This window comes from Pristiophorus japonicus, chromosome 3 (genome assembly GCF_044704955.1).
Source record: "Pristiophorus japonicus isolate sPriJap1 chromosome 3, sPriJap1.hap1, whole genome shotgun sequence".
NCBI classification, from domain to species: Eukaryota; Metazoa; Chordata; class Chondrichthyes; family Pristiophoridae; genus Pristiophorus; species Pristiophorus japonicus.
The window spans coordinates 324902986-324917137 of NC_091979.1; positions in this window are offsets into that span (position 1 = coordinate 324902986).

The window sequence follows — 14152 nt, forward strand, 5'->3', positions numbered from 1 at the left end:
ACACTGGGACACTGAGACACAGAGACACTAGGGCACTGGGACACTGGGACACTGAGACACTGAGACACAGAGACACTAGGACACTGGGACACTGGGACACTGAGACACTGAGACACTAGGACACTGGGACACTGAGACACTGAGACACTGAGACACAGAGACACTAGGACACTTGGACACTGGGACACTGGGACACTGAGACACAGAGACACTAGGACACTGGGACACTGGGACACTGAGACACAGAGACACTAGGACACTGGGACACTGGGACACTGAGACACTGTGACACAGAGACACTAGGACACTGGGACACTGGGACACTGGGACACTGAGACACTAGGACACTTGGACAGTGGGACACTGGGTCACTGAGACACTGAGACACAGAGACACTAGGACACTGGGACACTGGGACACTGAGACACTGAGGCACAGAGACACTAGGACACTGGGACACTGGGACACTGGGACACTGAGACACAGATACACTAGGACACTGGGACACTGGGACACTGAGGCACTGAGACACAGAGACACTAGGACACTAGGACACTGGGGCACTGGGACACTGAGACACTGAGACACAGATACACTAGGACACTAGGACACTGGGACACTGGGACACTGAAACACAGAGACACTAGGACACTGGTACACTGGGACAATGGGACACTGAGACACTAGGACACTGGGACACTGAGACACTGAGACACTGAGACACAGAGACACTAGGACACTAGGACACTGGGACACTGGGACACTGAGACACAGAGACACTAGGACACTGGGACACTGGGACACTGAGACACAGAGGCACGAGGACACTGGGACACTGGGACACTGAGCCACTGAGACACAGAGACACTAGGACACTGGGACACTGGGACACTGGGACACTGAGACACTAGGACACTAGGACACTGGGACACTGGGACACTGAGACACTGAGGCACAGAGACACTAGGACACTTGGACACTGGGACACTGGGACACTGAGACACAGAGACACTAGGGCACTGGGACACTGGGACACTGGGACACTGGGACACTGAGACACTAGGACATTGGGGCACTGAGACACTGAGACACTGAGACACAGAGGCACTAGGACACTGGGACACTGGGACACTGAGACACTGAGACACTAGGACACAAGGACACTGGGACACTGAGACACTGAGGCACAGAGACACTAGGACACTTGGACACTGGGACACTGGGACACTGAGACACAGAGACACTAGGGCACTGGGACACTGGGACACTGGGACACTGGGACACTGAGACACTAGGACATTGGGGCACTGAGACACTGAGACACTGAGACACAGAGGCACTAGGACACTGGGACACTGGGACACTGAGACACTGAGACACTAGGACACAAGGACACTGGGACACTGAGACACTGAGACACTGAGACACTAGGACACTAGGACACTGGGACACTGGGACACTGAGACACAGATACACTAGGACAATGGGACACTGGGACACTGGGACACTGAGACACTAGGACACTGGGGCACTGAGACACTGAGACACTGAGACACTGAGACACAGAGACACAGAGACACTAGGACACTGAGACACAGAGACACTAGGACACTTGGACACTGGGACACTGGGACACTGAGACACAGAGACACTAGGACACTGGGACACTGGGACACTGAGACACAGAGACACTAGGACACTGGGACACTGGGACACTGAGACACTGTGACACAGAGACACTAGGACACTGGGACACTGGGACACTGGGACACTGAGACACTAGGACACTTGGACACTGGGACACTGGGTCACTGAGACACTGAGACACAGAGACACTAGGACACTGGGACACTGGGACACTGAGACACTGAGGCACAGAGACACTAGGACACTGGGACACTGGGACACTGAGACACTGAGACACAGAGACACAGAAACACTAGGACACTAGGACACTGGGACACTGAGACACAGATACACTAGGACACTGGGACACTGGGACACTGAGGCACTGAGACACAGAGACACTAGGACACTAGGACACTGGGGCACTGGGACACTGAGACACTGAGACACAGAGACACTAGGACACTAGGACACTGGGACACTGGGACACTGAAACACAGAGACACTAGGACACTGGTACACTGGGACAATGGGACACTGAGACACTAGGACACTGGGACACTGAGACACTGAGACACTGAGACACAGAGACACTAGGACACTAGGACACTGGGACACTGGGACACTGAGACACAGAGACACTAGGACACTGGGACACTGGGACACTGAGACACAGAGGCACGAGGACACTGGGACACTGGGACACTGAGCCACTGAGACACAGAGACACTAGGACACTGGGACACTGGGACACTGGGACACTGAGACACTAGGACACTAGGACACTGGGACACTGGGACACTGAGACACTGAGGCACAGAGACACTAGGACACTTGGACACTGGGACACTGGGACACTGAGACACAGAGACACTAGGGCACTGGGACACTGGGACACTGGGACACTGGGACACTGAGACACTAGGACATTGGGGCACTGAGACACTGAGACACTGAGACACAGAGGCACTAGGACACTGGGACACTGGGACACTGAGACACTGAGACACTAGGACACAAGGACACTGGGACACTGAGACACTGAGACACTGAGACACTAGGACACTAGGACACTGGGACACTGGGACACTGAGACACAGATACACTAGGACAATGGGACACTGGGACACTGGGACACTGAGACACTAGGACACTGGGGCACTGAGACACTGAGACACTGAGACACTGAGACACAGAGACACAGAGACACTAGGACACTGGGACACTGGGACACTGAGACACTAGGACACTGGGGCACTGAGGCACTGAGACACTGAGACACAGAGGCACTAGGACACTGGGACACTGAGACACAGAGACACTAGGACACTGGGACACTGGGACACTGGGACACTGAGACACTAGGACACTAGGACACTGGGACACTGGGACACTGAGACACTGAGACACAGAGACACTAGGACACTAGGACACTGGGACACTGGGACACTGAGACACAGATACACTAGGACAATGGGACACTGGGACACTGAGACACTAGGGCACTGGGGCACTGAGACACTGAGACACTGAGACACAGAGACACTAGGACACTAGGACACTGGGACACTGGGACACTGAGACACAGAGACACTAGGACACTGGGACACTGGGACACTGAGACACTGAGACACAGAGACACTAGGACACTGGGACACTGGGACACTGAGACACTGAGACACAGAGACACTAGGACACTGGGACACTGGGACACAGAGACACTAGGACACTAGGACACTGGGACACTGGGACACTGAGACACTGAGACACAGAGACACTAGGACACTGGGACACTGGGACACTGGGACACTGAGACACTAGGACACTAGGACACTGGGACACTGGGACACTGAGACACTGAGGCGCAGAGACACTAGGACACTTGGACACTGGGACACTGGGACACTGAGACACAGAGACACTAGGGCACTGGGACACTGGGACACTGGGACACTGGGACACTGAGACACTAGGACATTGGGGCACTGAGACACTGAGACACTGAGACACAGAGGCACTAGGACACTGGGACACTGGGACACTGAGACACTGAGACACTAGGACACAAGGACACTGGGACACTGAGACACTGAGACACTGAGACACTAGGACACTAGGACACTGGGACACTGGGACACTGAGACACAGATACACTAGGACAATGGGACACTGGGACACTGGGACACTGAGACACTAGGACACTGGGGCACTGAGACACTGAGACACTGAGACACTGAGACACAGAGACACAGAGACACTAGGACACTGGGACACTGGGACACTGAGACACTAGGACACTGGGGCACTGAGGCACTGAGACACTGAGACACAGAGGCACTAGGACACTGGGACACTGAGACACAGAGACACTAGGACACTGGGACACTGGGACACTGGGACACTGAGACACTAGGACATTAGGACACTGGGACACTGGGACACTGAGACACTGAGACACAGAGACACTAGGACACTAGGACACTGGGACACTGGGACACTGAGACACAGATACACTAGGACAATGGGACACTGGGACACTGAGACACTAGGGCACTGGGGCACTGAGACACTGAGACACTGAGACACAGAGACACTAGGACACTAGGACACTGGGACACTGGGACACTGAGACACAGAGACACTAGGACACTGGGACACTGGGACACTGAGACACTGAGACACAGAGACACTAGGACACTGGGACACTGGGACACTGAGACACTGAGACACAGAGACACTAGGACACTGGGACACTGGGACACTGGGACACAGAGACACTAGGACACTAGGACACTGGGACACTGGGACACTGAGACACTGAGACACAGAGACACTTGGACACTAGGACACTGGGACACTGGGACACTGAGACACTAGGACACTGGGACACTGGGACACTGAGACACAGAGACACTAGGACACTGGGACACTGGGGCACTGAGACACTGAGACACAGAGACACTAGGACACTGGGACACTGAGACACTGAGACACTATGACACTGGGACACTGAGACACTGAGACACTGAGACACAGAGACACTAGGACACTTGGACACTGGGACACTGGGACACTGAGACACAGAGACACTAGGACACTGGGACACTGGGACACTGAGACACAGAGACACTAGGACACTGGGACACTGGGACACTGAGACACTGTGACACAGAGACACTAGGACACTGGGACACTGGGACACTGGGACACTGAGACACTAGGACACTTGGACACTGGGACACTGGGTCACTGAGACACTGAGACACAGAGACACTAGGACACTGGGACACTGGGACACTGAGACACTGAGGCACAGAGACACTAGGACACTGGGACACTGGGACACTGAGACACAGAGACACAGAGACACTAGGACACTAGGACACTGGGACACTGAGACACATATACACTAGGACACTGGGACACTGGGACACTGGGACACTGAGACACAGAGACACTAGGACACTGGGACACTGGGACACTGAGACACAGAGACACTAGGACACTGGGACACTGGGACACTGAGACACTGAGACACAGAGACAGTAGGACACTGGGACACTGGGACACTGGGATACTGAGACACAGAGACACTAGGACACTGGGACACTGGGACACTGGGACACTGAGACACTGAGACACAGATACACTAGGACACTGGGACACTGGGACACTGAGACACAGAGACACTAGGACACTAGGACACTGGGACACTGTGACACTGAGACACTGAGACTCAGAGACACAGAGACACTAGGACACTATGACACTGGGACACTGTGACACTGTGACACAGAGACACTAGGACACTGGGACACTGGGACACTGGGACACTGAGACACAGAGACACTGGGACACTGGGACACTGAGACACTGAGACACAGAGACACTTGGACACTGGGTCACTGAGACACAGAGACACTAGGACACTAGGACACTAGGACACTGGGTCACTGGGACACTGAGACACAGAGACACTAGGACACTGGGACACTGGGACACTGAGACACTGAGACACAGATACACTAGGACACTGGGACACTGGGACACTGGGACACTGAGACACAGAGACACTAGGACACTGGGACACTGGGACACTGAGACACTGAGACACTAGGACACTAGGACACTGGGACACTGGGACACTGAGACACTGAGACACAGATACACTAGGACACTGGGACACTGGGACACTGGGACACTGAGACACAGAGACACTAGGACACTGGGACACTGGGACACTGAGACACTGAGACACAGAGACACTAGGACACTGGGACACTGGGACACTGGGACACTGAGACACAGAGACACTAGGACACTGGGACACTGGGACACTGAGACACTGAGACACAGAGACACAGAGACACAGAGACACTAGGACACTAGGACACTGGGACACTGGGACACTGAGACAGTAGGACATTGGGACACTGGGACACTGAGACACTGAGGCACAGAGACACTAGGACACTGGGACACTGGGACACTGAGACACTGAGACACAGAGACACTAGGACACTGGGACATTGGGACACTGAGACACTGAGACACTAGGACACTGGGACACTGAGACACTGAGACACTGAGACACAGAGACACTAGGACACTAGGACACTGGGACACTGGGACACTGAGACACAGATACACAAGGACACTGGGACACTGGGACACTGGGACACTGAGACACAGAGACACTAGGACACTGGGACACTGGGACACTGAGACACAGAGACACTAGGACACTGGGACACTGGGACACTGGGACACTGAGACACAGAGACACTAGGACACTGGGACACTGAGACACTGAGACACAGAGACACTAGGACACTGGGACACTGGGACACTGGGACACTGAGACACAGAGACACTAGGACACTGGGACACTGGGACACTGGGACGCTGAGACACTGAGACACAGAAGCACTAGGACACTGGGACACTGGGACACTGAGACACTAGGACACTAGGACACTGGGACACTGGGACACTGAGGCACTGAGACACAGAGACACTAGGACACTAGGACACTGAGACACTGAGACACAGATACACTAGGACACTGGGACACTGGGACACTGAGACACTGAGACACAGAGACACAGAGACACTAGGACACTAGGACACTGGGACACTGGGACACTGAGACACAGAGACACTAGGACACTGGGACACTGGGACACTGGGACACTGAGACACTAGGACACTGGGACACTGAGACACTGAGACACTGAGACACAGAGACACTAGGACACTAGGACACTGGGACACTGGCACACAGAGACACTAGGACACTGGGACACTGGGACACTGGGACACTGAGACACAGAGACACTAGGACACTGGGACACTGGGACACTGGGACACTGAGACACTGAGACACAGAGGCACTAGGACACTGGGACACTGGGACACTGAGACACTAGGACACTAGGACACTGGGACACTGGGACACTGAGGCACTGAGACACCGAGACACTAGGACACTAGGACACTGGGGCACTGGGACACTGAGACACTGAGACACAGAGGCACTAGGACACTAGGACACTGGGACACTGGGACACTGAAACACAGAGACACTAGGACACTGGTACACTGGGACAATGGGACACTGAGACACTAGGACACTGGGACACTGAGACACTGAGACACTGAGACACAGAGACACTAGGACACTAGGACACTGGGACACTGAGACACAGAGACACTAGGACACTGGGACAATGGGACACTGAGACACAGAGGCACGAGGACACTGGGACACTGGGACACTGAGCCACTGAGACACAGAGACACTAGGACACTGGGACACTGGGACACTGGGACACTGAGACACTGAGGCACAGAGACACTAGAACACTTGGACACTGGGACACTGGGACACAGAGACACAGAGACACTAGGACACTGGGACACTGGGACACTGGGACACTGAGACACTAGGACACTGGGGCACTGAGACACTGAGACACTGAGACACAGAGGCACTAGGACACTGGGACACTGGGACACTGAGACACTGAGACACAGAGACACTAGGACACTGGGACACTGGGACACTGGGACACTGAGACACTAGGACACTAGGACACTGGGACACTGGGACACTGAGACACTGAGACACAGAGACACTAGGACACTAGGACACTGGGACACTGGGACACTGAGACACAGATACACTAGGACAATGGGACACTGGGACACTTGGACACTGAGACACTAGGACACTGGGGCACTGAGACACTGAGACACTGAGACACTGAGACACAGAGACACAGAGACACTAGGACACTGGGACACTGGGACACTGAGACACTAGGACACTGGGGCACTGAGGCACTGAGACACTGAGACACAGAGGCACTAGGACACTGGGACACTGAGACACAGAGACACTCGGACACTGGGACACTGGGACACTGGGACACTGAGACACTAGGACACTAGGACACTGGGACACTGGGACACTGAGACACTGAGACACAGAGACACTCGGACACTAGGACACTGGGACACTGGGACACTGAGACACAGATACACTAGGACAATGGGACACTGGGACACTGAGACACTAGGGCACTGGGGCACTGAGACACTGAGACACTGAGACACAGAGACACTAGGACACTAGGACACTGGGACACTGGGACACTGAGACACTAGGACACTGGGACACTGGGACACTGAGACACAGAGACACTAGGACACTGGGGCACTGGGACACTGAGACACTGAGACACAGAGACACTAGGACACTGGGACACTGGGACACTGGGACACAGAGACACTAGGACACTAGGACACTGGGACACTGGGACACTGAGACACTGAGACACAGAGACACTTGGACACTAGGACACTGGGACACTGGGACACTGAGACACTAGGACACTGGGACACTGGGACACTGAGACACAGAGACACTAGGACACTGGGACACTGGGACACTGAGACACTGAGACACAGAGACACTAGGACACTGGGACACTGGGACACTGAGACACTGAGACACAAGGACACTGGGACACTGAGACACTGAGACACTGAGACACAGAGACACTAGGACACTTGGACACTGGGACACTGGGACACTGAGACACAGAGACACTAGGACACTGGGACACTGGGACACTGAGACACAGAGACACTAGGACACTGGGACACTGGGACACTGGGGCACTGGGACACTGAGACACTGAGACACAGAGACACTAGGACACTAGGACACTGGGACACTGGGACACTGAAACACAGAGACACTAGGACACTGGTACACTGGGACAATGGGACACTGAGACACTAGGACACTGGGACACTGAGACACTGAGACACTGAGACAGAGAGACACTAGGACACTAGGACACTGGGACACTGGGACACTGAAACACAGAGACACTAGGACACTGGGACACTGGGACACTGAGACACAGAGGCACGAGGACACTGGGACACTGAGCCACTGAGACACAGAGACACTAGGACACTGGGACACTGGGACACTGAGACACTAGGACACTAGGACACTGGGACACTGGGACACTGAGACACTGAGGCACAGAGACACTAGGACACTTGGACACTGGGACACTGGGACACTGAGACACAGAGACACTAGGACACTGGGACACTGGGACACTGGGACACTGAGACACTAGGACATTGGGGCACTGAGACACTGAGACACTGAGACACAGAGGCACTAGGACACTGGGACACTGGGACACTGAGACACTGAGACACAGAGACACTAGGACACTGGGACACTGGGACACTGGGACACTGAGACACTAGGACACTAGGACACTGGGACACTGAGACACTGAGACACAGAGACACTAGTACACTAGGACACTGGGACACTGGGACACTGAGACACAGATACACTAGGACAATGGGACACTGGGACACTTGGACACTGAGACACTAGGACACTGGTGCACTGAGACACTGAGACACTGAGACACTGAGACACAGAGACACAGAGACACTAGGACACTGGGACACTGGGAAACTGAGACACTAGGACACTGGGGCACTGAGGCACTGAGACACTGAGACACAGAGGCACTAGGACACTGGGACACTGAGACACAGAGACACTAGGACACTGGGACACTGGGACACTGGGACACTGAGACACTAGGACACTAGGACACTGGGACACTGGGACACTGAGACACTGAGACACAGAGACACTAGGACACTAGGACACTGGGACACTGGGACACTGAGACACAGATACACTAGGACAATGGAGCACTGGGACACTGAGACACTAGGGCACTGGGGCACTGAGACACTGAGACACTGAGACACAGAGACACTAGGACACTAGGACACTGGGACACTGGGACACTGAGACACAGAGACACTAGGACACTGGGACACTGGGACACTGAGACACAGAGACACTAGGACACTGGGACACTGGGACACTGAGACACTGAGACACAGAGACACTAGGACACTGGGACACTGGGTCACTGGGACACAGAGACACTAGGACACTAGGACACTGGGACACTGGGACACTGAGACACTGAGACACAGAGACACTTGGACACTAGGACACTGGGACACTGGGACACTGAGACACTAGGACACTGGGACACTGGGACACTGAGACACAGAGACACTAGGACACTAGGACACTGGGACACTGGGACACTGAGACACTGAGACACAGAGACACTTGGACACTAGGACACTGGGACACTGAGACACTAGGACACTGGGACACTGGGACACTGAGACACAGAGACACTAGGACACTGGGACACTGGGACACTGAGACACTGAGACACAGAGACACTAGGACACTGGGACACTGGGACACTGAGACACTGAGACAGTAGGACACTGGGACACTGAGACACTGAGACACTGAGACACAGAGACACTAGGACACTTGGACACTGGGACACTGAGACACAGAGACACAAGACACTGGGACACTGGGACACTGAGACACAGAGACACTAGGACACTGGGACACTGGGACACAGAGACACTGTGACACAGAGACACTAGGACACTGGGACACTGGGACACTGGGACACTGAGACACTAGGACACTTGGACACTGGGACACTGGGTCACTGAGACACTGAGACACAGAGACACTAGGACACTGGGACACTGGGACACTGAGACACTGAGGCACAGAGACACTAGGACACTGGGACACTGGGACACTGAGACACTGAGACACAGAGACACAGAGACACTAGGACACTAGGACACTGGGACACTGAGACACATATACACTAGGACACTGGGACACTGGGACACTGGGACACTGAGACACAGAGACACTAGGACACTGGGACACTGGGACACTGAGACACAGAGACACTAGGACACTGGGACACTGGGACACTGAGACACTGAGACACAGAGACACTAGGACACTAGGACACTGGGACACTGGGACACTGAGCCACTGAGACACAGAGACACAGAGACACTAGGACACTAGGACACTGGGACACTGGGACACTGAGACACAGAGACACTAGGACACTGGGACACTGGGACACTGGGACACTGAGACACTAGGTTACTGGGACACTGAGACACTGAGACACTGAGACACAGAGACACTAGGACACTAGGACACTGGGACACTGGGACACTGAGACACAGAGACACCAGGACACTGGGACACTGGGACACTGGGACACTGATACACAGAGACACTAGGACACTGGGACACTGGGACACTGAGACACTGAGACACAGAGGCACAGAGACACAAGACACTGGGACACTGGGACACTGGGACACTGAGACACTAGGGCACTGGGGCACTGAGACACTGAGACACTGAGACACATCGGCACTAGGACACTGGGACACTGGGACACTGAGACACTGAGACACTGAGACACAGAGACACTAGGACACTGGGACACTGGGACACTGGGACACTGAGACACAGAGGCACTAGGACACTGGGACACTGGGACACTGAGACACTGAGACACAGATACACTAGGACACTGAGACACAGATACACTAGGACAATGGGACACTGAGACACGAGGGCACTGTGGCACTGAGACACAGAGACACTAGGACACTGGGACACTGGGACACTGAGACACTGATACACTAGGACACTAGGACACTAGGACACTGGGACACTGGGACACTGAGACACAGATACACTAGGACACTGGGACACTGGGACACTGAGACACAGAGACACAAGGACACTGGCACACTGGGACACTGAGACACAGAGACACTAGGACACTGGGACACTGGGACACTGGGACACTGGCACACTGAGACACTAGGACACTAGGACACTGGGACACTGGGACACTGAGACACTGAGACACAGAGACACTAGGACACTAGGACACTGGGACACTGGGACACTGAGACACAGATACACTAGGACACTGGGACACTGAGACACAGAGACACAAGGACACTGGGACACTGGGACACTGAGACACAGAGACACTAGGACACTGGGACACTGGGACACTGGGACACTGGGACAGTGAGACACTAGGACACTAGGACACTGGGACACTGGGACACTGAGACACTGAGACACAGAGACACTAGGACACTAGGACATTGGGACACTGGGACACTGAGACACTAGGACACTGGGACACTGAGACACTGAGACACTGCGACACAGAGACACTAGGGCACTAGGACACTGGGACACTGGGACACTGAGACACAGATACACAAGGACACTGGGACACTGGGACACTGGGACACTGAGACACAGAAACACTAGGACACTGGGACACTGGGACACTGAGACACAGAGACACTAGGACACTGGGACACTGGGACACTGGGACACTGAGACACAGAGACACTAGGACACTGGGACACTGAGACACTGAGACACAGAGACACTAGGACACTGGGACACTGGGACACTGGGACACTGAGACACTGATACACTAGGACACTGGGACACTGGGACACTGAGACACTGAGACACAGAGACACAGAGACACTAGGACACTAGGACACTGGGACACTGGGACACTGAGACACAGAGACACTAGGACACTGGGACACTGGGACACTGGGACACTGAGACACTAGGACACTGGGACACTGAGACACTGAGACACTGAGACACAGAGACACTAGGACACTAGGACACTGGGACACTGGGACACAGAGACACTAGGACACTGGGACACTGGGACACTGGGACACAGAGACACTAGGACACTGGGACACTGGGACACTGGGACACTGGGACACTGAGACACTGAGACACAGAGGCACTAGGACACTGGGACACTGGGACACTGGGACACTGAGACACTAGGACACTAGGACACTGGGACACTGGGACACTGAGGCACTGAGACACAGAGACACTAGGACACTAGGACACTGGGGCACTGGGACACTGAGACACTGAGACACAGAGACACTAGGACACTAGGACACTGGGACACTGGGACACTGAAACACAGAGACACTAGGACACTGGTACACTGGGACAATGGGACACTGAGACACTAGGACACTGGGACACTGAGACACTGAGACACTGAGACACAGAGACACTAGGACACTTGGACACTGGGATACTGGGACACTGAGACACAGAGACACTAGGACACTGGGACACTGGGACACTGAGACACAGAGGCACGAGGACACTGGGACACTGGGACACTGAGCCACTGAGACACAGAGACACTAGGACACTGGGACACTGGGACACTGGGACACTGAGACACTAGGACACTAGGACACTGGGACACTGGGACACTGAGACACTGAGGCACAGAGACACTAGGACACTTGGACACTGGGACACTGGGACACTGAGACACAGAGACACTAGGACACTGGGACACTGGGACACTGGGACACTGAGATACTAGGACACTGGGGCACTGAGACACTGAGACACTGAGACACAGAGGCACTAGGACACTGGGACACTGGGACACTGAGACACTGAGACACAGAGACACTAGGACACTGGGACACTGGGACCCTGGGACACTGAGACACTAGGACATTAGGACACTGGGACACTGGGACACTGAGACACTGAGACACAGAGACACTAGGACACTAGGACACTGGGACACTGGGACACTGAGACACAGATACACTAGGACAATGGGACACTGGGACACTTGGACACTGAGACACTAGGACACTGGGGCACTGAGACACTGAGACACTGAGACACTGAGACACAGAGACACAGAGACACTAGGACACTGGGACACTGGGACACTGAGACACTAGGACACTGGGACACTGAGACACTGAGACACAGAGACACTAGGACACTAGGACACTGGGACACTGGGACACTGAGACACAGATACACTAGGACAATGGGACACTGGGACACTGAGACACTAGGGCACTGCGGCACTGAGACACTGAGACACTGAGACACAGAGACACTAGGACACTAGGACTCTGGGACACTGGGACACTGAGACACAGAGACACTAGGACACTGGGACACTGGGACACTGAGACACTGAGACACAGAGAC